Source organism: Prenolepis imparis, unplaced genomic scaffold, assembly GCF_030444845.1.
Source record: "Prenolepis imparis isolate NDT839.2.m4 unplaced genomic scaffold, iyPreImpa1.0 SCAF_10, whole genome shotgun sequence".
Classification (NCBI taxonomy): Eukaryota; Metazoa; Arthropoda; class Insecta; order Hymenoptera; family Formicidae; genus Prenolepis; species Prenolepis imparis.
Window position 1 is genome coordinate 8,141,368 of NW_028141168.1, and position 25,077 is coordinate 8,166,444.

Consider the following 25,077-nt stretch of genomic DNA (forward strand, 5'->3'; position numbering starts at 1 on the left):
GAATAGAGGGAACTTCGGAAATAAATTGCAAAGTTCCGTGGTCGCGCTGGGGAAGCGATGAAAAAGTTGTAATAACCGAATCAATGGATTTTAATGACGCATTCGAAATGCTGTAATGCTTTGTCATTATATCGTTATCTGCGTTATAGCGAAATAAACAACGAAATAAAACATTGCCGATCGATATTGTGGAATGTAATCTTTGTGCGATTTGGCGAAATTTTCTTTGAAGCAATAAATAAATAATTATTATATATATTACGAAAATATAAATATATTTCATTTATATATAATATTATAAATTATAAATTTATATTATTTTTAATTTATTTATATTATTTTCTAGATATATTTTTTAAAAAATAACGAAAAGGCAAGCAAATTTCCTTTAAATAGATTTTAGGAAAGAGTTCATATTGTTATCATTATATTAAAATACTTTTTTTTTTAAATAATATAAGAACTTAAGAACTGCAAGAAAAAAAATAATGGATGATAATTTAAGATTTTAACAATAACAACAGTATATATTACAGATGCGCCGTTTATTATGATTGAAAGTAAATACATCGTGAACAGGCCATTAATGAAGACGCATTTATAATATTTGCATTTTTTACTCTGGAGCCTATCGCTCGATAGCTTGATACATGCATGCTCTTATTTAACGCTCAATATTATCCTTAATTACATCACAGTTTACACAAGTACGCGCATTTATATTATACAAGATTTACGATAAACGCATTATTCTTCCAAACATCCTCTCCGTTTTGATTTATTCGATCGACAGCCGCTCGATCGCAATGATGAAAGCAACATGACGGTATCTTCCAGGCTTGATAACTGGAGCTTCTGAAAAATAAAAACAAAATTTTTATCCTATAAGTAAAATATAAAATCGATAATGGGGAATTGATAGGGAAATAGCAGATTTATTTTATTAACGCTATATACATAGAACGCATTGATAATAAAAACTTTTTTATATTATGTATTTTTATATAGAATTTCTTTGAAGAGATTTAAAATTATCAAAAGATATAAATTTACTCAAATTATGGAATAAATATAAGTCTTACAAGTTAAATATAATAAATTATAAAAATATAGCATTTTCACAAATTAAAGAACATAATATATTTTTAAAATATATTTTATAATATATTTTATATTAATATATTTTAAAATATATTTTATATTAATATATTTTAAAATATATTTTATATTAATTTTTTATATGAGTGTACATAGATAGGATATATTTTCTACAGTATACCAGAAGAAAATTTACTTTAACAGAAGTATTATAATGCCATATTTTGTATAATATTTCGCGCCATTTATTATGATTTAATATAAAAATTTTCATTTAATTTAATTAAAAAATCCTTTATTTTATCTTTTATATGAAATTTTTTTCATAAACAACAAAATTCTCTTCAAAAAAGAAATTCAAAAAAAAGTTGACAATAATAAGATTAATAAACGATTAAAATAATAGTATTAAAATAGAATAGAATAAAGTAATAAGAACTGAATCATCGTGTGATATAGATTGTAACTTTTCATCATTTTATGATATTTTCTCATATGTACTTAAAAAAATTACTTTTCATGAAGTTTAAGTTCAAAGAAACTATTTTCGTAAAATAAATGTTGATCCGTAAAGTAAATTTTCTTTCTGCGCCGTGGAAAATCTGTCCGACTATCTGTGTATATATACTCGTACGAAAAATTAAGTATTCTTACGTCAGAATAAAACTATGACATTGATTAATTTGCAAACGGCGCAGCTGCGTTTAGCCTCTTTGATTACGAGAAGTTTGATCGAGGCGAGCAGGTAATGTGCTGAATATTAACACACATCGATTTTGTTTTCCATGTTCATAGAAGAAGTGCACTTTATGCGCGGCTTGCAATCTACATCGTTAATGCGTTTCATTACATGCAAAATAACGAAAATTGCGAACACGAGAAAATTCGTTTGAATTAAACGTAGCTATCTCGTCTGCCCGCTCGATGCTTTCAGAATATTCTGCATTATCCCTATAGTTATTTAGTTCTATCGCCAAAAGTTCTATTACTTTTAAATGGATACTATTAACAATTTCCTATATATATGATGTCAGAAAGAATAACGAATTATTGGATTTTCTCAATTATAATTAAATTTAATTTATAATGTTAGTGTGATTTGTGACACCTACAAAAGATGATTCTATTATAGAGTCAAGAATATAAGCTCGTAATTTATAAAATCTATCTTTATGATTTTCAAAATAAATCCTATAAGGAGCATAGTCCGGTCTTGCTTTAAATTATAAACATAATAATATTTCTGAAAAAAAAATATGTATAATAATGATGGTACAATTACAAGATCAAAGAACAAACAAATCTCGATGGAGGACTCAAAAGGTACAGTCCCATACGACAAGTCCTTTCGTCCTTTGAGGCAGGGAAAGCATTACTGATTTACGACATGACCACATTGAACTCAGCGGTTCCTTTGATAAGGTATAACGCAAAGCGCAGGTGGACAGACGTCGTTGTTCATGTCGTCGATCGCAATACGATCTACAACGCGAGTGCAATACAATTTCTCAGATGTTAGTATTTCTGCATGGAATGGTCGACTTGTTATCGTGAATTACAGATTCACTCCGATCGGCATTCCGTCATTCCTTACAACGCGAAACTGCCGTCTGTGTTGTTGGCAGATTATTGAATACTCCTCATTTTTCAATCTCTCCTTACGCGCTTTTTTTGCGGTAAGAGCGATTTATCGCCTACCTCGAAGTGGGAATATAAAATCCGAGATTTATAAAAAAAAATCCAAGTTCTTTTCTGCAGCTTCAGTTCTTTAAACAATTCGTTGAATCGCGAACGAGAGATGGATGCTATTTTAACACACTTAGTTTTTATAATATATATGTTATAGTATATGATGATAATATATTTTATGATATATATTATAGTATATATGTATATATACCTATGTAGCAGAAAAGATTATATTTTAGCAAAATTTATTTTGATAAATGTAGTCTAAAGATCGTAGAATGATGCTAGGAATATATGCTAATGCGTGAAATATGATTTTATTTCTTGAAAAAAAATTTATCACGCAAACGTTTAATTTTTTGGTTTTCAAAATTTTTTAGAAATAGTTCTACAAACATACATATATTAATATATTAATATAAATATACAAACATATATTAATATATTAATATAAATATATATTTAGCTAATCATTTACGTCAATAATGATAAAAGTCATAATTTAAATATGACGCAAATTTTCTATAATTATTCGTGATTATACATATCTGTATCCGAAAAATTGGATTCGCGTAACATACATAAAATCACATTTAAGATATATTATATATACGTATATATATAAAAATATATATATTTATATATTTATTAATATTTGAAAAATTATAATATATCTATATTATAAAAATTTAGATTCTTGAAATATATTATTCATTAAGATCCGCGAATATTCTAAGCACTACGGGATATAGAAAATTGTTTGTATATCTTGAACGGATTGATTTAAATCTTCATCAAAGCACGCGATACGCGGGGAATTCATAGAACGTGCGCGGAAAACCGCAGAGCTGCATTCGGGGTACTGAAATACAACTTCCTGACCGGTTACCCATAGTTAAATCCGTACCACTATTTCAAGAGAAATGCATACGCTCTCGTTTTCAGAGTAAAGCTGTAAAATAACGTTACAGCCTACCAGTTTTTCACGCTGAGCAATGTCATCGACAAATTAAAGCTCATTTTTAACCAGAATAAATCACAGACATGCCGATGATTAATTGCAACTTGCAATTAAACATCCTCCATGATATATAAAGTACACAGAAACACGGATTCATTTAAATATTTGATGAACATTTATCCGAAATAGGTCGTGCATTGTTTCGATGTGTCTTTCCCCTACAATTCTTTGGCCATTTTGTATGCGTGATGCAATCGCGATGCATTCGTGTTCTATGTATGTATATATACATTAGCAAGGAGGCTTATAGTAACATAGGATAGGTACGTAATATTGTATATAGAATATTCTTTTAATGTGCTTACCTACAACGTGAATTGCATTCGTTATGCAATGTAAATAAAAAAATTTGTCGTTGAAAGAACGAGCGTTTCAGCGTGTCTCTAATGTGCCATAAATATTCATGAATTCTTTTGTTGGTATTTATATGTAATACTCTGCATCAGTATATTGATTCAGATCTTTATGAAACTTGTTAAATATTTTATTAAATTATATATTTATAAATGGATATTGATATACATATAATGCATTCTTTAACGAGGGTAACTAAAATTAGAACTAAATTACAAAAAAGTGATTATAATAATATGATTTTATACACACTCTTAATTGTATGCGTTAACGATGATAAGCAATCTATAGTTTTTATATATGCATTTATGCATATATAAATATATAATTGCAATATGCATATATAATTATGCATATTTTATCTATGCATTTTATTTAATTTTACTGATTTTTGGTAGTGGAAATATTGCGGGATTAATTAAAAGAGATTTAACTTGTGTGCATTTAATTAAGAGATACTTTAATCCATGCATTGAACTATTCTCTAACTATTTGCATGTTCTGATCGTCTTAATAGAAATTTCTAGAATATTTTACAAATAAATTTACATCTCCGATATATTTTTTCGAAAATATTTTATTGCGTTATAGGTACTTTATATCTTTATGTGACAAATAAATTTTTCATCTATTAGTTTTTCTTGATAAATATCAGTTTTTATTAACTTCAATTTTTGTTTATTTTTTCGATAAAAATATTGATAAAATATAAAACGCGAGATGTAAACCCTGAAACTTTTTTTTTCAAATATATATTTTTCATTTATAGATTATAGTATGTTTTCTTCATAATATGTGAATTTTATCTTTCATATATATCTATCTATCATATATTTCTATATATTTATTCTTGACATAAAATTACTATTTCCATGTTAATGTCTCGTTTATAATTATAATATATTTTTTATTATACAAAAAATTTATTTAAAATTACCTTTTTAAACCGTGTGTTCTGCTTTTTCAATAAACGATAAAAAACAAATAAAGTAGACCAAGTAAAAACAGGACAAAACGATAAGGGACGATCGCTTGGAAAGACGTGACAACGCCTGAAGAAACAACTTTTACTGTTTTCGAGATAGTGGATACTGTAATACAAACAGTCATTCTTATCCATAAGAATATACGATCTTTTTATCTTGATTTTTCATCAGGGAGATGGAACCAAGTTGTTTTGTCATTTGTTCGATATTGAAATCGAGATATAAATATGAATAAATAAATAACAAAGAAAAGACCAACCGTGTTTGCGAAAACAATACATGATCATTTTTCAACACCTGTTAAATTGTCTCGTTTATTCAGTTTATGTTTGATATCTGAGGAAGAAAAGCAAAAAGAAAGATTCTCATCTTAAATTAAAATTACATTTTTTAGCGATATAATCGATAAAACACCAGAAATAGAGAGATAGAAAGAGAAAAAGAGAGAGAATATATAATTAATTTAACATAATTTAAAATAATGTTGAAAATAAAAGAGATTAAAATATATATAAGTTTTTTAATTTTGTCATTTTATAAAAATTATAAATATGCTAGTTTGGTTACTGTACATATATTTGTAAGTGAAGAAAAATATGATCATACACATCCTACATAAGATTAAATATTCTTGAAGGAGCGCAATTTTCTCCTTCTATGCGTTGTAAAAGAACGATCAAACATACAATGAGAAAAAGCCATTAAAATTTTAATCACGCCGTGCGCTCGCAAAATTTCTATGAACGGCACGAATTAACCGACGAATTAATGTTGCAGTTAAGCAAAAGCCGTATATCCTCTCGGCATACTTTATTAATATATCTAAAGAACTATCGAGTCGAGAGCGCGTCGCTCGAATTACCCCTTCTTTCACATGCAAATGATGGTATCTCGGGGGATTATTACGTCGCACACGATTAAGGACGACACTTTAAATCGCCGTTTTTATTCCTACACCATATGCACCATTAAATCTGGTCTTTTGTATTCAAAAACATCGGTGTGCGACCGTTTTTCTCTTCTCGCTCGAATTTTCTTACATAATTTATCTTGATAGGGGTAATCACGATATATACGAAAAGATATCGCGAACCCGTCTTGGCTTCCATAACTTTTTATGTTCTCGTAGATTACTTGCTCGAGTCTTCGTTGCGCTTCCATTAAGGAATCGCGAGATAAGATTTGACCGTGTCGATTTGATAAACAAGGAGTTATTAGACACACGCGAATCGAGAGATGTGCATTTTTTCATAAAATAGAAGAAAATCTTAATACATATAACATTTTATTCTCTGATTATTAAGATACTCAGAATGCTGAAATATATTGTTATTATATTTTCTGATTAATCATAATTGACCTTAATTGCAGTAGTTAAATTTGGGTAGTTATTATAATGCGATCTCGGTTTAATTATAACAATTGGACGCGGGGGAATAATCTATATTAATAGATTAACAAATCAAATATATGTGTGTATGTGTGAACTCGATCTGGTTACCGATACAAATACACACACAATATTCTTTTCTAAATAATGACAGCCCGTACTGCAGATGCAATTATCGATAATTTCATTGTCAGTATTATAACATGAGATACACTGGTTTCTGGAAAAAAATTCATTAAGAATTAACTACGTCGAACAGAAAGAATTTTTCTTTTCTCGCAAGATCGATAAGCTTCTGCAGACTCAGTTATGTGCAAATGAGGATTTCTCTGTGCTTTTCCGTCATGGTCAATGTAATGCCGATTGCAGGATCTCTCCGCACGAGAGATATCTCCATCTGGGAATTTTTTTACCGCGATCTTTTTCTCCGCGCGATAAAAGGACGTGGTATAAAACGAGACGCTATAAAACGAAGAGACGGATAATCGGTGCGTTCTCATCGTTTCGAAAGTTCGCCAGACGGCTTAAGTGCTCGGGAGAATAGAGAATGACGTATTTCGCGGTTCCACTTGTCGATAGTAGTGATTGGGGCTGTTCTCGCTCTTGGCAATAAAAGAGCGCGTCATCTCGTTTTCTTCGACGTGACAAGAAAAGGCTCCTGATTTTGAAAACGAAAAGCAGTGACGCGAATGCGCGAATCTGTCCGCCGATTCCGGAGCAAATTTTAAAATTGCATCGCCTTGTTCGAGAACCACTCGAGGGCTGGTTGTCAAACGCGTGATATAAATCGAGCAGGACCGTCGCGGAAAGGACATTTCTCGAATTTTACCTCGCGCCTTATCCTTTTCACTGTGTTTTTCGCGGATCGTCATCACGTATCCGCTTCCTGTACTTCTACCGCTCGTCAAATTGAATCTCGAGAATTGTACTACATCGGCGAGAGAGGAAGTTACACACTACGAAGCGAGCAAACTTCTCGCTAATGCTGTTCTGCAATTAATGCCGTGTTGCTAATATAGATGGTAGAACATGAGACGTTAATGCAAAGAGAGACGGACTGGAAAACGAAATGTGCAATTTGAAAATTCACTTTAGACATTTGTAATTGTTGACGGAAATCGAGATAGAATTTTATTTATGATTTTATATGCATATTTTGTGATTTCACAACAAATCTTTTCCCTATCAAAATCCCCCCAAAATGATATAAATAAAACTTTATCTTTGTTATATGATTTCGATTACATTCCTGTTTTGTTTACATGCATATTCAATTGCGAATTACATCGTACGTGCATTATCTGAATATCACGATGCGCTCATATATACACATGCACATTCTGCTCATATTCACTGTCACATTTTCCCGAGATAACAATATTGCAGCATAAATCTCATTTAATATTTATACTGTATAGTTGTATAATGCGCTGCAAATACAATTACTTTCCGGAATGATCAGGCGGAGGATCTTAAGGAATTCGTACGAGATAAGAGCACTTGTAGTCTCGCGGAAAATAGATATAGATATTTATAGCGAGCCTGCAACATAGTACAAAAATTAGAATCAAAATTTCATTGTTTTTTTAATTAAATAAATATATGTATATACATAAAGAGAAAGAGAGAGAGAGAAAATGGGAAATATTCGATATTTTAATAAAAGTAATTTTAAGAAGACAAATAGCAATTACATTTTATGTGAAACAAAAAAAATTAAGCCGAAGTTAATATAGAGATTACTTTAATATTTATAAACAGAATATTTATGAAGTGCAGAAATAAATTTATTTAAAGATTGTCTGTATTTAAAATAAAAAAAATTAAAAATTAAATCAAAATTAAAATATTTTTAAAAAATAAAATATTTTCGATATATAATAAAATTCCATAAAAAAAACTTTAAAAGATCGATTATTTGAATTTATATATAATGAATTATCAGTACCAAATTCCTCTGTTATTAAATTCCTTTATATAAATTGAAATAAATGCACATATATGTTTTTGTAACATTTCTTCTGTTCTGAAATTTCATTATTTAATTTTACTAACTTTAAATCTCTTTTCCTGTATCGACTAATGCATTTTAATAGACAGTAAACGGACGATACATTCTGTTATAGAATCTCTCTACTCTCTCTCGATTGCCAGATCTGCAGAAGTGCGCAATGCACTTTCGTAATTATCCTCCGTTCACGCGAAATCTCATCGTTTGAATGTAGAAGCGGCTGTTCTAATCTCTAATCGCTCTACGAAATTCCTTTATGCACAGCTCAATTATTTCCGTTTCGAAGGACGCGAAATCATGGATAAAGATGGGACACATTATGATGAAATGTGTTGAAATTGTATGTGCGAAATTATACCGGGCCGCATTAAGGCGGTGAATCGCGTTAAATCGTATCATGATCCTTGACACGAATGCTAAATGTCTAGCATTTATCGTTTAGTCTCACTTAATTTATCGCGGACATTTAGGAGCGTTGCCGGAAGTTAATCGTTTCGATGCTACAGACGCTTAGCCTGTGATCTATCGTATAAAAGTGTTTCAATCTCTTAACTTTTTTTTGTTGTATTCAATCAAAAAAAAGATCATGTTGTATATTATATAGACATAATATATATTATACAAAAGATGATATTTTTATATATAATACAATTAAATATTTAATCACACATACACAGAGAGAGAACGAAAGAATTATAATATAGATTGTTCACTTTAATAAATTATCGTCAATAAGCAGGATTAATTGTTTTAATCTGATATAACTCTTCTAAGTATTTTTATTTGATAGAGATATATGAGAAAATCAATCAATTATCGGCTTTCTCTTATTGTTAGCCGATTCTAGCATAGTTCACAACAGTTGTACAGGGTGACACACGAAATGTCAAAGCGAGGTCTTGAAATGTCAAAGCGAGGTCGCTTTTTAATTGGTGACATTTTGACACTTTACGCGCCACTTTGTATAATAATTAACTTAATATTAATTAATATCTTAAATATCTTAACATATATTTAGGGCGTTAAATGGCAAATGATTATATTTAATTGCTCATCAAAAATCCTCTAAAATATTTGAGTAGCTATAAGTAAGCAATTTTTTAAACGTCAATCACCGAATTAACGATTTCGTGAAATAAATTTCTATCAATTTCTTTTAATTCATCCTTTTACTGAAATATCCAATTACGCAGAAAAAAGTAAATTCTTTCTGATTTTTCTTTCCATTTATTCATCTTTTACATAGCGCGGTATCTACAATATAATACGATTTCAAAGCAAAACAATATGATATCAATATGATATCATAACGATATATTTTATTAAAAATCACATTCCGCTTGAATAAATTTAAGAGTACGGTTAACGATTTTGTCTCCAAATTCCCTATTTAACGATCCGTTTTTTTTTGTTTTGTTTTGTCGAGAGGCAATCAGTATCTTCGTCAATTCCACCGCATGCGCTATTGAGCTGGATCGCGTTCCGTTTGCAGATTTCACAGGTTGCCGGATGCGTTTTCACGGTAGAGCTGCACCACGCGGTACAAAGCACGATTGATAACAGAATACGCACGAAACAGCGACGACCTATTGAAAAGCTTTGTGTGAGTCGCGCTACACTATGATTCGAAACGTCATAAAGGAGCTCCCTCGCTCATGCCTTCAATTACATAAGTCCCCATGAACGTGTTCGCGTGAAGGAATCAATAGCGTATCGACCAATCGGGCGCGAAAGAAGAAAAGCAGGAGATTGAAACAAAAGGAGAGGAGATTGAGACAAAGAGACAGAATATAGAATTAAATCGGACGAGAATTGTACGTTTACCGCGTAAAGAAAAATGTGTGATTAATTAAAATAATTAATCGATACAAAGTGCAGCTCTAATTTATACGAATTGTCGAGTGAATAACGATGAATTTTTATTTATTCTTCTTAAAATATATTTACTAAGAACATTATATATTATTTGCACGTTTTATTTATGTATTTTGAGGGATAATTTTAGGCAAAATCATAAAGATAAAGAATATACATATATAATATTGCTGTAAATTGTTTCTATTAATACTAATTGTCTTTATTTCTTTTAATATATTGAATATGTATTTGTTGAGCGCGCAACAGGTTTTTCCTTTTTAAATAAAAATAAAATTATTTCAAAAAAGAGATAAGGTATAGAAATACTTTTTTAATCACTATAATGGTATTCTGTAGAAAAAAATACTATATATCTGTTATAAACAATGAACGACAGTTTGAATATGAGAGTTTCTAAATTCATCAAAGTAATATTGATTTAAAAAGTCCTTCATATTTTCTAACGAGGGGAAATTAATTATATAGGAATAATCTATTATAATCTTGACAGTGCGCGACAAAATAAATATTTGTCGAAATCAAAGCCCTTGATATTTGAAATTAGCGGTCCGGAAGTATAAATAGAGAGAGAAAGAGAGAGAATACATAGAGAATGAGAAAGAACGCGAGAGAGAGAAATTTATTTTATCCACTTAAAATTTTTATGAATAATTTATTTGCGTATTTTTGTTTTTATTGCGTTAAGTATATTTGATTGAAAAGTGGAAGACCACCAAAATCTGTTTAACATCCTGGTAGAAGATACTTCGGTGCTTTGGTAAATCGTTTATGGTGAAATTTAGTTTCGACCTAATGCACTCAATTACCATGAACTATCCCATCCGGAACTATTAAATGCGAAACTACGAACATTTAGCGCGCGAGTAATTTAAGGACGATATCTCCCTTTGCTGACTAGCCGGTATTACCGATATGATTATATACGCTCAAGAAAATCAAGGTTAGCCTCGTATATATAAACCATGCTATAAATATAGCCGTATTGCGATTGCAAGACTAGTAGATCGTAAATGCCTTTTCGTATATATGTGTATATGACGTCTTTATACGTACGTGTTTGAGCATGTATGCGAGCTACATTAGGAAGATGAAAAATTGCAAAATAGTACACATGACGGTCCACATAGCGACATATTTGCAGCTAGAATTTAGGACGAGCATGATTTATAAAGACTACCGTATTTCTCAGCATCGTTTGAAATTATTTTCACAGCTTTGAACAGCTCTCGCATACTAAAATTTTAAAATAACAATACGTCTTAATTTTATATTATTTTCATGATGCATCATCAAGGAATAAATACATAAAATGCAATTTACAAAAATCATAGTTATATTATTTAGATTTAGAATATTTTTAATTTTGGCTGTAGAATTAAAATTTAGCTCTCATATACATATGTTGAGCTCGTCATCAGGAGTATAAACAGAAATTTAGAGATCATAAAATCAATTTTAGATGATTCGTAATTCGACACAGGGGATATGAAATCAAACTCTATCTACAATAATTTTATGTGCTGTGCATATTTCGAGATATATTGTATTTTCTGATTTTTTCCAATATTTTTTATATTATACAGCATATAAAATTGTAAATAAAATTCTATCCGCTGTATTTTTTCCGCGATCCTCTAAAACCGTCAAAGAGATTATTTTAAAACAAAAACAAAACTTCTCTTTTTACATTTACTAACAGGAGAGATCACGATCATCAATATCCAATTTATTGCAAGATAGCCGATAATTCATGGTCAATAGAAGTAAACCAATTATTTTGATCAATTATTTTCGAAATTGAACGAGAACAATCCTTCGAGAAATCCTCGAAATCGGTCTGGCGCCACGAAGCCTCTTATTTAATTCGACGACGCATTCGTAGGTTGGATCGTTCGATTTTCTTCGCGGCAGCATTCGTCGACGCTAAACGAAATACAAGTGCCGGGGCTGAGTGGCTAATCCTCACGGTCGCAGGGGCTGATAACCAGATGATAACCGGCTTTTACCCATTAAATCCATTAACATCGCCAGCGGTTAATCGGTTTTCGCGGCGCCGTACTGACGGCGAGCTGTTTGGATTTGTAGGGTCGCGATTGACCGAATCAATTGACGTTTGCACAGTTCCCAGAATTCATAGGGTCTTCGACAGATTTGAAATTGATTTGTTTAATATAAAAATAATTAACAAAAAATGTTAATAAAAATTAAACAATTTCGGAAAGAAATCGCATATTTAATCAGTCAAATTGTATATAAAAATTTCGAACGTTTGAAGACGCGATATCTTGATATTGAATAAATAAGACTTGGATTCAAACAATTTTATCTCTCTGACGTTTCAGTATAAACTTTATGAGTTTTTAAAAATTATGTTATTATATATTTACTTTGTTGTTATGAGAAAGAGAATAGCTGTACTGTGTTTTCATTTTATGCAATCTATACTCATAAGAACAAAGATTTGTTTGAATTTACGACAATTTGCAATTCTAAAATTGTAACTCTAAAGTCGCGAATTAATTTCAATTAATTCAGGCTGATAATGAATGTCTTCACGATGAGAAGTATACCGGGAATATATTACTGTAGCGATATATTGTACCTTGGTATGCGCAAATTGTACGTCATTAGCTTCACGATGCTAAAGCACCTAATTTTCTTTCTTGCTGCACACGCAATTACTATCTAAAGCCACGCGCTACAATATATCATGGTAGAAGAAAAGTACTTTATATAGAGTGTTCCGTAAAATCTGTACACACAGTAACGCTATATTTTCTTAATCGAATTTTGAGAACATCCTGCCTTAATGAACGTCTGATTGAACGCCGACTCTTAACGATTCAAGTTTTTAAACGAGATTTATGATTTATTGATAATAAAATTTCAACACACTTTCAGTTTTGATAAAAAAAATATACGTTTTACGGACACCTTGTATAACAAGCGTAGTCTTGTTAAGAAAGCGCGGGAGTAATTATCACGGAATATAAATCGGCTCGAGAAGAGTCGAAGTGAAATTCGTCTGCAGCTTTGCCGTACGATAAGAAGTAGACACGGGATGGGTTATCACGTGGGAAAATGAGAATCTTCTTAATCCAGATATACGATAATCCGCTTGATTTTGTTCGCTAAAATAACAGCGATTATTATTAGCCGCCATTCATGCTATTACGCGCGGATTTTTATTTTTACGAACATGCTTTGCTCTGTCAAGAACTCCAGCAGCAACAAATAGCATAATAAAGAGTAAGAGAGAAAAAGAGAGAGAAAGAGGTATCCTGTCTTACGAGGCGGTGAAGTTTTCGCTTAAGCTTGTAATCTCCTTAAGGAGATAATTCTGACAAGCCAACTCAACAAGAACTAGGATTATTCGTCGAATAGCTACAAATTAAATTAAATTATGAATTTTGTAGTGATTTTTTTGTTGCTGTTTAAAAAAGCTATCTATTTGTCCATTGTACTACTGCAATTTTTATCATTCTCTGACGTGTATCATTTTCGATTGCTTATTAAATCTTACGCGAACAAAACATTTTATTTTGAACATTTTAAAAAGGAAAACTTTATCTCTAACATAACTTTTATAACTCTTTATCTCTCTTCAAATCTTCAATTAAAATTTTAAAAAATTAATTAATTAATTATTTTATTTATTTGATATCTAATCTGTCGAGAAACTCTTCTTCACTTTCTATTTATATCGCTTATAATTCTAAAATATCGGAATTTCTATGTACATACATATATAGGCACGCATATGTACATATACACATTTCAGTTAATGTAAGAAAAGATTCATTAACTTTATACTTTTAGTCACAAATATGTCTCGTACATTTCTATTTAACATTTTCATTGAATGAAACATGAGAAGAAATAGTTGGAATCGATCGACAACCTCAATATTCGTTACGTTTCACATCTAGCTAACTGTACATTTTTCTGATTGTTCTTCGTGTAGATATTTGAAAAAGCGGTGTCAGCGTTTCTTTCTCTATTTTTTTCACAGCGACAGCTTAATTTCTGTGCCAGCAAGCAGTTCTATTCTACTGCTGGAGACTAGTTCCGTTTATATTGTGAAATAATACAATCTTGAGGAAAAATAAATTATCAAGATATTATTGTTGATTTTTCTTCTACGAAAGATTCTACAGATTTTTTTATTTTAAATTTTTTATTAATTTAAAGTGAATCTGAATAAGTACTTACTTAAAGTTGTATTGTTTGTAATATAATAATCAATATTAAATATTCCATGTGATCAATTTTTATAAAAATTATTTACTTTAGTAAAATTTATTATCTCTCTTTTAATGAGAAACTTTTAAAATAATACTCGCGCGTATATTTTTGATCTGTTTTTAATTATTCAACAATTTAATATTTTAATTAAAGTTTTTAATTATTTCAACAAAATAATATTTAAATGCATTTATAAACACATATTTCTCTCTTTCATTAACTAACTTAACTTTGAATAGTACATCTTATCCATCTCATCTACTTAATTAATCCTTCTATAGTCTAGCACTTTGTCTTCTATCCTCGACAATCATTGTCATTAATTTGCATTAACGAACATGCCTCCCTAACGAATTCTCCGAAGACATCGTGTACGGGCGTCGAAAGTCTTTACCTTGCGATGTTATGTTTTCCAATATTACACGATAGGAAGAAGATTTTCCGAGGATGAGAGAGAAATTAACCGACGTATAGAATAATCAAATTAATTAGAGACTGATTAAATCATGGCACGATAGTAAAAAACAAATATTTACAACTCACCATAGTACAATCATTAAACGCGTAATTAATTCGCTCACAAATTAAATTCTCTTACTACCTAATTTCAGCGCAGTAGCGCTACTGCGGCATTAGTCTGACCGATTTCAGTAGAATTACCAAGGATATATCGGTCGGACCAATATCCGCAGGAGTACCGCTGCGACATTGGTCAGACCGAAGTCCTCTGTGGTTTCTCGTACTTGCCCCTGCTAAACTATGCACGACTCTTGGCTAGGATTTATCTCTAAATTGATGAAATTGCGATTGCTCACAATTAAAAACGATTGCTCTATAATTCTAATTCTATGTATAATTATATCAAATATTATATTAAACCTCTTAATGTATATACAGAGAGATAAAGAGATAGAAAGAGAGACAAAATAAATTAAATGAGATTTTATATATATATATATATATATATATATATAATCTTATTTAATAATGTAAATTATAATATATATAAAATAATTATATATATATATATATATATATATATATATATATGTACATATATAATCTAATTTAATGCCTTTTTTCTACATTAGTGTAGAACGTGCAGAAAAATTGATAAAACCTATTCATTTAATCCTACGCTATTCTTTTTAATTTCAAGTTATTTTTATGTTATAACGAGATTATTTAAATTTTAATCGAGATATCGATATTCCGTCGCTCAGAACAATTTAATGTCTTTGGCCGACCAAACTTGCGTCTACGTGTCGTTATTAAACGTCTTGCAACAGCACAAACGTATTGATTAGTATTCGTATTCTAAATTATCCCTCGCGCCCCTCGCGAAATTAAATAACACCCACATATTTCCTGTCAGGAACATCGCGCGGTGAATAGGGAATCTGGCAAGCGCGTTCGTACAATGTGTAGTAATCGCAGACCACTTCGGCATACATACAGACCGCATTCGCAGTTACCCGATAACATGACAATACCAAAAGATAGGAACACGAAATAGTGATATTTGTGTGTCATGGCTATTATTGCGTCGTTTAACAATCGCGCATTTATTTGAAAATATAGATATTTATCGCGATGTAAAGTACATCTGATGTGCCCAATTATTCTTCACTGCTTCGTTAAAAGTATCGTGACGTATGCTAATTAGCGTACTATAAATATTTGAAAATTGCTATTTAATTTGTTTTGTGTAAAACCACAAGTTGCCGACATATTTCGTGCTGTTTGTTTATGTAAACGCGTGTTTGACATTTTCTTTGATGCGAACGATAAAAGAGATCGATGAGACTATAGCACCGAAAATAAGTATAATTATTCGTTCTTCGAAGACTTTCCTTGATATTCTGCTTAATTACATTTCGCTGAATCTCGATAAAAGTATTTTGCGTTTCGACATTTATTAATTAAAAAAAAAAAATTATTAAGAAATATTATTTTCAATGATAAGTACAATATGAAGCGCGAAAGTTGTCTTACGAGTCCAAAATTATGAGAAAAAAATGTTCATTTCCATTTTCGAAACATCTTCATGTTTCGTGCTATCTTTCTCTCTCTCTTTTCGATTTAACCTTCATGCTTCATGCACGAAAAACGACAAGGCTGACAAGCAACCATACGAGAACCGAAGAGTTTCTATTCGTACTCGTCGACGCGTTCGAAATCCTGCTGTCTAATGAAAAAGGCAAAGTTACGGATCGACACTAGGTATCGAGTCAACTCCGAGGTCGCATTTTTTCCGCGCTAAGGGAAGTTAATGCTGTGAAAAATATAGAAGTCTCAATTTTCACATGTCACAGAGAGAAAAATCTATCGTTCTATTATCTTGATATATGTATATGAAAGCAATTGTTACTCTCTGACTGAAGATACTTGCGTTTGAATTTATATAGCGAAGCAGCTCTTTCTTTGTTTCTTTTTATTAGTGAATGAAAAATATCAGAGTCATCAAAGAAATTAATTCTATTTCTCTAATTTTCGCTCTTTTATTTGTGCTTCGAATTATCACATACATAATAAGATTATTCTTCAAACACTTCATTTTGATAATTGATATCGCATTTGGTATTTTCATATGCTTATCATCTTTTTAATTATTTATCCTAAAAATATCAAATGGATATACTGACGCTTTTAATACTTTAAAAAATAATCTTGATACACAATAGTTTATTTTACATATTTAAAAAAATAATCAAAATTATATATAACTTATAAATAAATAATTTTTATAGAGAAATATAAATTATTGATAACTAACTAGGCTTGCAAAGAGTTTGAAAACAATTTAGTGTAATGTATTAATTTATTTTTGCGAAAAATAAGACAGTTGCAAAGAGCTTTTAGTAATGATTATATCTAAGTAGCTTATCACATGGAAGCCTCCTTTATTTCTCAGAAAAGAAGCCGTCAAATGTATTTGTCTTTTTCATTTGTCTTTATCTCTAAGAAAATCTTTCGCTCGAATATTTAATTATATTTACACCGTGCTAACATTTATTCAAACATTTTTTTTTCTTTCGATGATATGTAACTTTACGAAACTTTAGTTCGGAAATAAAGTAGGTATTTGGACACATATACGAAAATTTTTCATCATTAGCGGGGGATTGACATTTCTCTAAAGTCGGCAACATATTCTGCGCAGTTGAATCGAGAGGCAGAGAAGGGAAGGATCGACATTAATTAAAACCGCCGAGCGTGTCGAGCGGGCGATGGTTCGCGCTATCGCCTCCTCGCGACCCTATATCGCTTTTACCGAAGAGCAAACAGTGCTTGCTGTTGCTATCAACGGCTGTTGTGTGCTTCGCACTCTTGCGTCCCCGCATCGGCGTGCCATATCTGTCGTTCGACGCTCGTATCTATCGTGTCTCTCGCATGCACCACAAAGCGTGACGTCTGTCGATGCACGCAAATGTGCTACGTCGTTACAACGAGTCCGATTCGGGGGATTGCAATTGATCGAGAATAGATCCGGATTCTTCATTGAAATTTTCCGTTCGCGTCGGCTGCGATTAACCCCCTATATATTATTTCCGCTCTTTTCTTAAAAATTAAACTAGCCGTCTTCATCTGGATTTTTTTCTACTCTTTAGATTTTTTTCTACACATTTATTCTCTATACATTAACATTTCCGTATTATACGAGATATAAAAAAGAAACGGATAAAAAAAATCTTCGCGAAGATAGAGTTGTATTCAGGATTTTACGGTAATTCATATACATATATCTTTCTCTCTGTATTTTCCTTCGTGACGTTAATACGGTAGTCTTAAGTGTAATCTAAATGCATTGCAAACAAGGGATACTTTGTCGTTAGCCATTTTTTTTGGCGGCCAGCAATTTTTCTGCCGATGGCAGGCATTTACGTGTTTGCGAAGCTACGGACTGCGTCGGATTATACCGGCCATGGATACTCAACGGGCAATATTTGCTTAATCGCCGTAAACCGCGTGCCCATAAATCGCGCGTAATCTCCGTGTCCATATCGCAACGGTTCTTTAATCCTCGGCTTGAATAATGCGTTAAACAGAGAATAAGAAAGCCAATGTCTTCCTCACGAACTCTTTAATTCGCGCGCGCGTGAATTCGCGTTCTTGTGCCGATTAACGTACCCTCTGAAGCCTCTCTTGACGTTTCATCCTCTTCATTAGTATTCGTATATGATGTAAAAAGTTTTTCATTTCGAGAGAGCGCTCACATATACACAACACTTGCCGGCCGCTCATCGAATTTATCGGATTATCGAAATCGTATTAATGCACTTGACATCGGCGCAGAGTGTCGCGCCGGAAATATGCAACTTGAAGCTGCAATCTGAATATCGGAGCAATAGAAGGTATTATGCAAAGCAATTTCGAGCGAAAGCTCGAATTTTTTCAACAGCTATGCGAAAATATTCTCGATATTCTAGCGAGATCTGATTTTATTTCAACCACATCGAATCAAATTTTTTAGCATCGTGTGTATTAATATATTTTTTCACATTATTTTGTATTAAATAAATTTATTTTGAAATTTTTTCTTCGGCACAACTTTATATACCTACGAGACTTTATTCACGAGAAAAATTATTTTAAATTTATTTGTTGTTATACGTAGATGTAATTTTAACGCGGAGGTAATTAATCATGATGAAGATAATTAAATACGCGTCGGTATATAATAATTGCCTAAATCGACAATATAAAGTGCCCAGATATTGGACTTTCGCCAAAACACGTTTTCACGATTTAACGAGATTTTCGATTCCCGAAACGCAGACTAAAAATTAATTATTCCTACTGACTTTCGTCTGTCGCTCGCGATACGTATGTATATATGTATCCTCTCGGCCGCGCAGAATTTACGAGACATGAAGCTTGATATACGTGCGCGAAATCGCTGTCATCGTCGACGCCGCTTCGCATGTCGAACACTTCTAAAAGCATTTCCGCCGCGCCGAACTAACATGCACAGCGTGCTGGCATGGCCAGAAATGGCACTTCCGAGACGCGTGATAGGACACGATAACCACGCCGAGAACTTTGCGAGTTTGCGGTGTATACCTTACTTTATGATACATAGCGGCTGGAACGCAGGTGCGGATGGTACCCCGTTTAACTTGCGCTCGATAATCCGGCCGGTCGGACCTGTATCGCTTGATTGCACGCTGTTTTGCATACCGCGAATCGCAACAATAAACCGCAAACGCTGGCAGTTGCACGCGAAGGGTGGGGTATTACTTAAATTAATGACACGAATTTCGCATTAAACTGACGGCGATTATCATCCATTTAGAGTTCGCAGTCTTAGAAATTTGACATTTGAATCCTAGGACTGTTTACGACGTGAAGATAAAATGAATTAATCGCATTATTCAAATTGCTCGATATAAAGAAAGTTCTAAATCTAAATTTTGATTATACATTTATATAAATATTGTTTGTGTTGTATTTTTAGATAAATTTTATATAAATTTATATAAATTTTATATAAATACAATATTATTCGCGACTGAAAATCTATCTCTTTTAATGAAGGAAAAAATCAGTTTTCCGAGTTCTGCATTTCTGTCATTGATTATCGCATGTAAATATTTCTTCGTATGCATTTTTTATCAAATGTTATTATAAACAATTTTATACAAATATGTGAGCAGTATTATTCAATAGGATTATACACATTATGCAAATAGTTATTCAATAAACATCCTTGAATATCTTTTGCATATTTATTGTAGCTATTGCTATTACTGTAAAAACACTTTTGAACATATATATGAATAAATCTCTATATAATATGCAAATGCTAGTTTTGTTTAAAAAACTTTTCTCAGAGAAATGCTTTAAAAAAATATGTCATTTATATTTTTTATATCATATTTATTCTCTTTGCCCCTGAGAGAGAATCTCTTTTTTAAAGAAGTTACAATGATAAGCTTCTACTTATAATCCGTTTTGATAGTTTGATCGTTCAGCATACTCATGTTATTAAAAAATGCAAACATGTATAAATTCCCCTGAGAATAATCGCAGTTGCTTAGGATTAAAAATTCACGCGAGTGCTAGATATATAGTTTTAAATTATTTTATATAAGTTATCTTTTGATTGCATCTCTTGTTCTAAAGTGGCTCTGAGGGAAAAGAGATTCATAGTGTAATATAACAACAGCAACAACATAATTCATGATGTATAACGTCCGTATCTCGTTTTCTGGGACACTGCGCAATTCACAAACCGCCTCTCTTGCGAGAGCGAGATCTTCTCGTCGGCCAACGGCAAATGTGCCGTTAACAGAATTACATCGGCTCGGCAAATTAGTGCATTCGTGGTAAACACTCGAGCGAATTCATTGGCGGCCATCCCGCGTTCCCGCGCCTTCGGTATCACCGGCGCAAAAGGATGTCCATGACAGCAATTTCGACGATATTATGCTAATTAAGCTTTATTCGAGTAACCATAAACCCGCCATCATCTTCATGACTGGTAGTGAAATTAATCGACAAAATAATAACAATTTTATTGGTCGATTATATAAATATCATTGCAAGAACTTTTAATATCTCTTTTACAATCTGAGAGAATGAGAACGTTCTCTTTCTTGATATTATTTATTAATTTTTCAACATGTATTTTTCGCCTGAGTTTTATTATGCACATTTCTTCTGGAGAATTTCTCCATAGAATTTCTTCACAGAATTTCTTCACAGAATTTTTAATAAGTTTAAAATTCTGATTATTTCCGACGATAATGCAAAAAATCCCGAAAGCTTATAAGATTTTTATAATATTCTCGATTTACAGACAAGAGCTAATTATTATTGCGCAATATTAATATCCCATTATATGTATATAACGTTTTACAAAGCATCGAGAAAAATATGATTTTAAAACAATTATTATAGTTTTAATATTTTAAGAAATATAAGAAATAAAACGAAAATGCACCGTGCAAATATATAATGAAATAATTTTTATAACAATTTAAAATTATTTTCTTTTATATATTACGTATCAAATGTACATTTCGACACAGGACTATAAAAGAATTAAATCATTCTGTGTGCAATCGTTTATCTCTCAGATTAAAAAATTAAGTTGTCACGAAGGTTTAATTGAACCGAGTCGCACGAGTCATCTCTCTCTAGGAACAGAGCTTCAATTTCTCGATTCCTATTCAAACATCCTCAAGGCTCTTTTATTCAACGAACCGAACTTCAGCTTTTCAACTATCGGCTTGCTAATTAATCCTATCAGCGTGACTGAATATTCGGTTGTGTCCCGTGATGCGTATAAATTCATCAGACCGGCTGGAGGATACTCAAGCGGACAAGTTAGATTAATGCTAATGCTGTCGATAAATACGCATGTAGATCGAGTATTCTATCGATATGGGCATTTTTTTATACCGCGATATATATATAAAGCTATGATCTTGTTCGATCGTTCGTAATATGGCACGTAATGTTATACGTAGGGATAACATAACGAAGCTTGTAAACGTGATATTACAAGGGAAACATTTTGGAGCTTATCTGTTATCATGCCGTAAGCACACAGCACTTAACGCAAACGCCTTAATAAAAAAAAGCCGTCCGTGCTGTCGCGAGTTGTTTAAACGCGATATTATATTATTAATTATTCCTTCTGCCAACTGTGAAATGCGAATTTTTCATTTGAAACGAAAAAAACTGTTGTGTTCTTAAAATATCTCATAATCATTTTATCATTTTAATCTAATTAAACAATTTTGTGCAGACACGCGAATAAAATTATTTAAATTATTATAAAATCGCATACGATATTTTTCTTGTAAAATATAGTTGCAAAATAAAAATCGCACGGGAAAAGCGCATATAAATATTTTAGATCGATTCAACATTGTAGTTTCTCGACACAAAAATGTTTTTTATGGGAAAAACACATCCATTTTATATTATTTAAATTACAATATGGAACGACGCGCAAAATGTATAAAACATTTTCAATATACATTCACGTATATATACGTTTATTTTTTGTCAACATTGTATAAAAGTGACATTTAGCATGCTCTTTACAGTATCGTAATAAAAGATATTCTCTTTGAGCATATTATAATAGGGATAAATTTTGCACATTCTGATAGAAAATATAGCGTAACACGCACGTTGAATATTAAGGGAATTACATGGAACTTTCGGTGGACGTCAGTAACAATGTTACGTATAGCTAACCGCTATTAGAAAGCTTAACTATATAGGTCCTCGTGTGTACTAGCTCAAGAGTTTAACGGGGACGAATTTACGATGAAATGATCGATCGCGTGTTCGCTCTTGCACCATATTGCAACCTTCATTAATATTCCACAAGGCAATTATCTTTTTTCAACAGACGTACAAATCTGTCAGAATTTTCTGAAAATTTTTATCAAAAAGAAGAACTGCAATTCTGAATAATTAAAAAAAAGCCCACGTCTCGCAATAAGGTGTTTAGATTAGATTGAAGAGAGAAGTCTTCGGAATACGGAGGGATGCATTGGATTGCGCACGTTTTACGATTTCCGTAGACTCGGTCGGCCGTTAGTTTTTATCCGAAATTGAGTAATCGCATAAAACCGACAGGAATTCCGACTTACGTAGGTAGCTATCTCCTTCTCCTCCGATACGGAGGTAAATTTCAATTCTCAGCGCTTTATGGCATCAGGTGCGTTCGCGTCCCTGTTCTTTCTGCCTGGCCGCTCCGAGAGCAAGATTTATATTATATCCACGTTTAGACGAGAAATCGCAAACGGAATCTAATACCGGATGCTCTGATGAGAATCGCAAATAGTGTCTGCGATCGTGCATTTCACGTATCTCGCTGTATCGCGCGATCATCACGCGCGAGATCGCGTGAGACATGTAATATTTTACAGGGATAAAGTATCTTAACACTATTGAGGAGATTGATTATTTTCTCTCTCTATCGAGCTTCTTTAAAATCATATTTTTAACAAAGTGAACATATTTCTTTTAATTTTCTTTTTATCTCTTTCATTTTCTTATTATAACTAAATTCCCAAAAACTTGATTTGAGCAAAAATTGAAAAAGAGAATTTTGCTAGATTATTTTTAATGCATTCTTGATTAAAGCAAAACGTGTATATCAAGTTTCTCGAATAAATGTCAATCTTTTTATTTAATAAATTCAAACATTATGCACCAATGAGAAAACCACTAATGCGACGCAGATGCGAATAGAGCCTCATATTATCTCATTATCGCACACGTGCACCAACAGTCGCTCAACGAATTACGGATCACTGGACTCGCAGTATATTATATATACACACATATACATATATATATATATATAAAACATTGACTGGTCGTTATTAATTTCATATTCTCGTCCCGTTCGCTATTTTACTATTAACGGCAACACCTGCCGCGCGTATCTATCGAAAGCTAACTGTTGCCAGCGTTGTATGTTAATCAAGCAACTTCCTGGGTCGACGGTATTCCACGCGTAGTGTAGACGCGTGTACTTCTATACGGCCCGTAATTTACTGTGCACCAGTATGCCATCAATAAAACAATGATGGCGATGTTGACATGGGGGCTGGAAATTACACAAATTGCGCGGGGCGTGCGTTGACGCGAATCCATCGCGACTACGAACAACGTTGTTACATCGGATTTATTTAATTCGCGAGCACATCGCGACACGTTAATCTGCGCAATTGCAATCTTCGTGAAAGGGACCAACGCGGCTTCTATTAAGCTCGCGCCTGTAATATTAGTTAATGAGTTGCCAAAGCGTAAATTTAGATATCTACCTGAATGTGTTACTGGTATCTTTTTTTAAAAGAATTTTTTAAATTTATCAGTTTCACTATTTGAATTGATTAGTTAAATGATTGATTTTCATCTTTATTATTGCTTTTTTTATTAATCTTTTACGACTTTCTTTCGATTGTAATATTTTCATTCGTCAAATAAATGTATTTATTAAATATTTATTTTCTAAGTATGCATCTCTTACGTCTGAACGAGTTATTAAGTCAGAGATGTAGAAATAAACTTGAAAAGTCAACAATATTGAATAACTCTGTGTCTTTATTACAAGCGAGAAAAGTATATGATTGAAACAGTTAAATGATTAATTAGTAAATAATTTGCTAATAATCTTCTTGCACTCTTCTCTCGGTGGAAATTATTTACTTATTTCTCGAGTTTCTCGCGCAAGACGTCAGTTGAATTTTTTTTCCTTTAATTATACATGAGAGCGTCAGTCTCTCTCATCCGAGACCGCACATTGCTTCCAGATGGAGCCGTAAATTATTTACGGAATTTGGGCCGTAGGTAACGTCAGTTGCACTTGATTCGGAATAATCGTGGCAGGACTAACATTTAATGAAGCGTGCGATTGCGCGACACAGCTGTT

General features: G+C 32.0%; 1 protein-coding gene across 9 annotated transcripts in view; it reads right to left on the minus strand.

The window, feature by feature from the left end:
* Window positions 1-526: 526 nt before the first annotated feature.
* Window positions 527-25,077, minus strand: part of LOC145941974 (prolactin-releasing peptide receptor) — a 58,968-nt gene continuing 34,417 nt past the window's right edge. For all 9 annotated transcript variants that reach the window (XM_083048421.1, XM_083048418.1, XM_083048415.1 and 6 more), the window contains one exon: window positions 527-855. The gene's annotated coding sequence lies outside the window, so the exon portion shown is untranslated. The remainder of the gene's footprint in view (window positions 856-25,077) is intronic.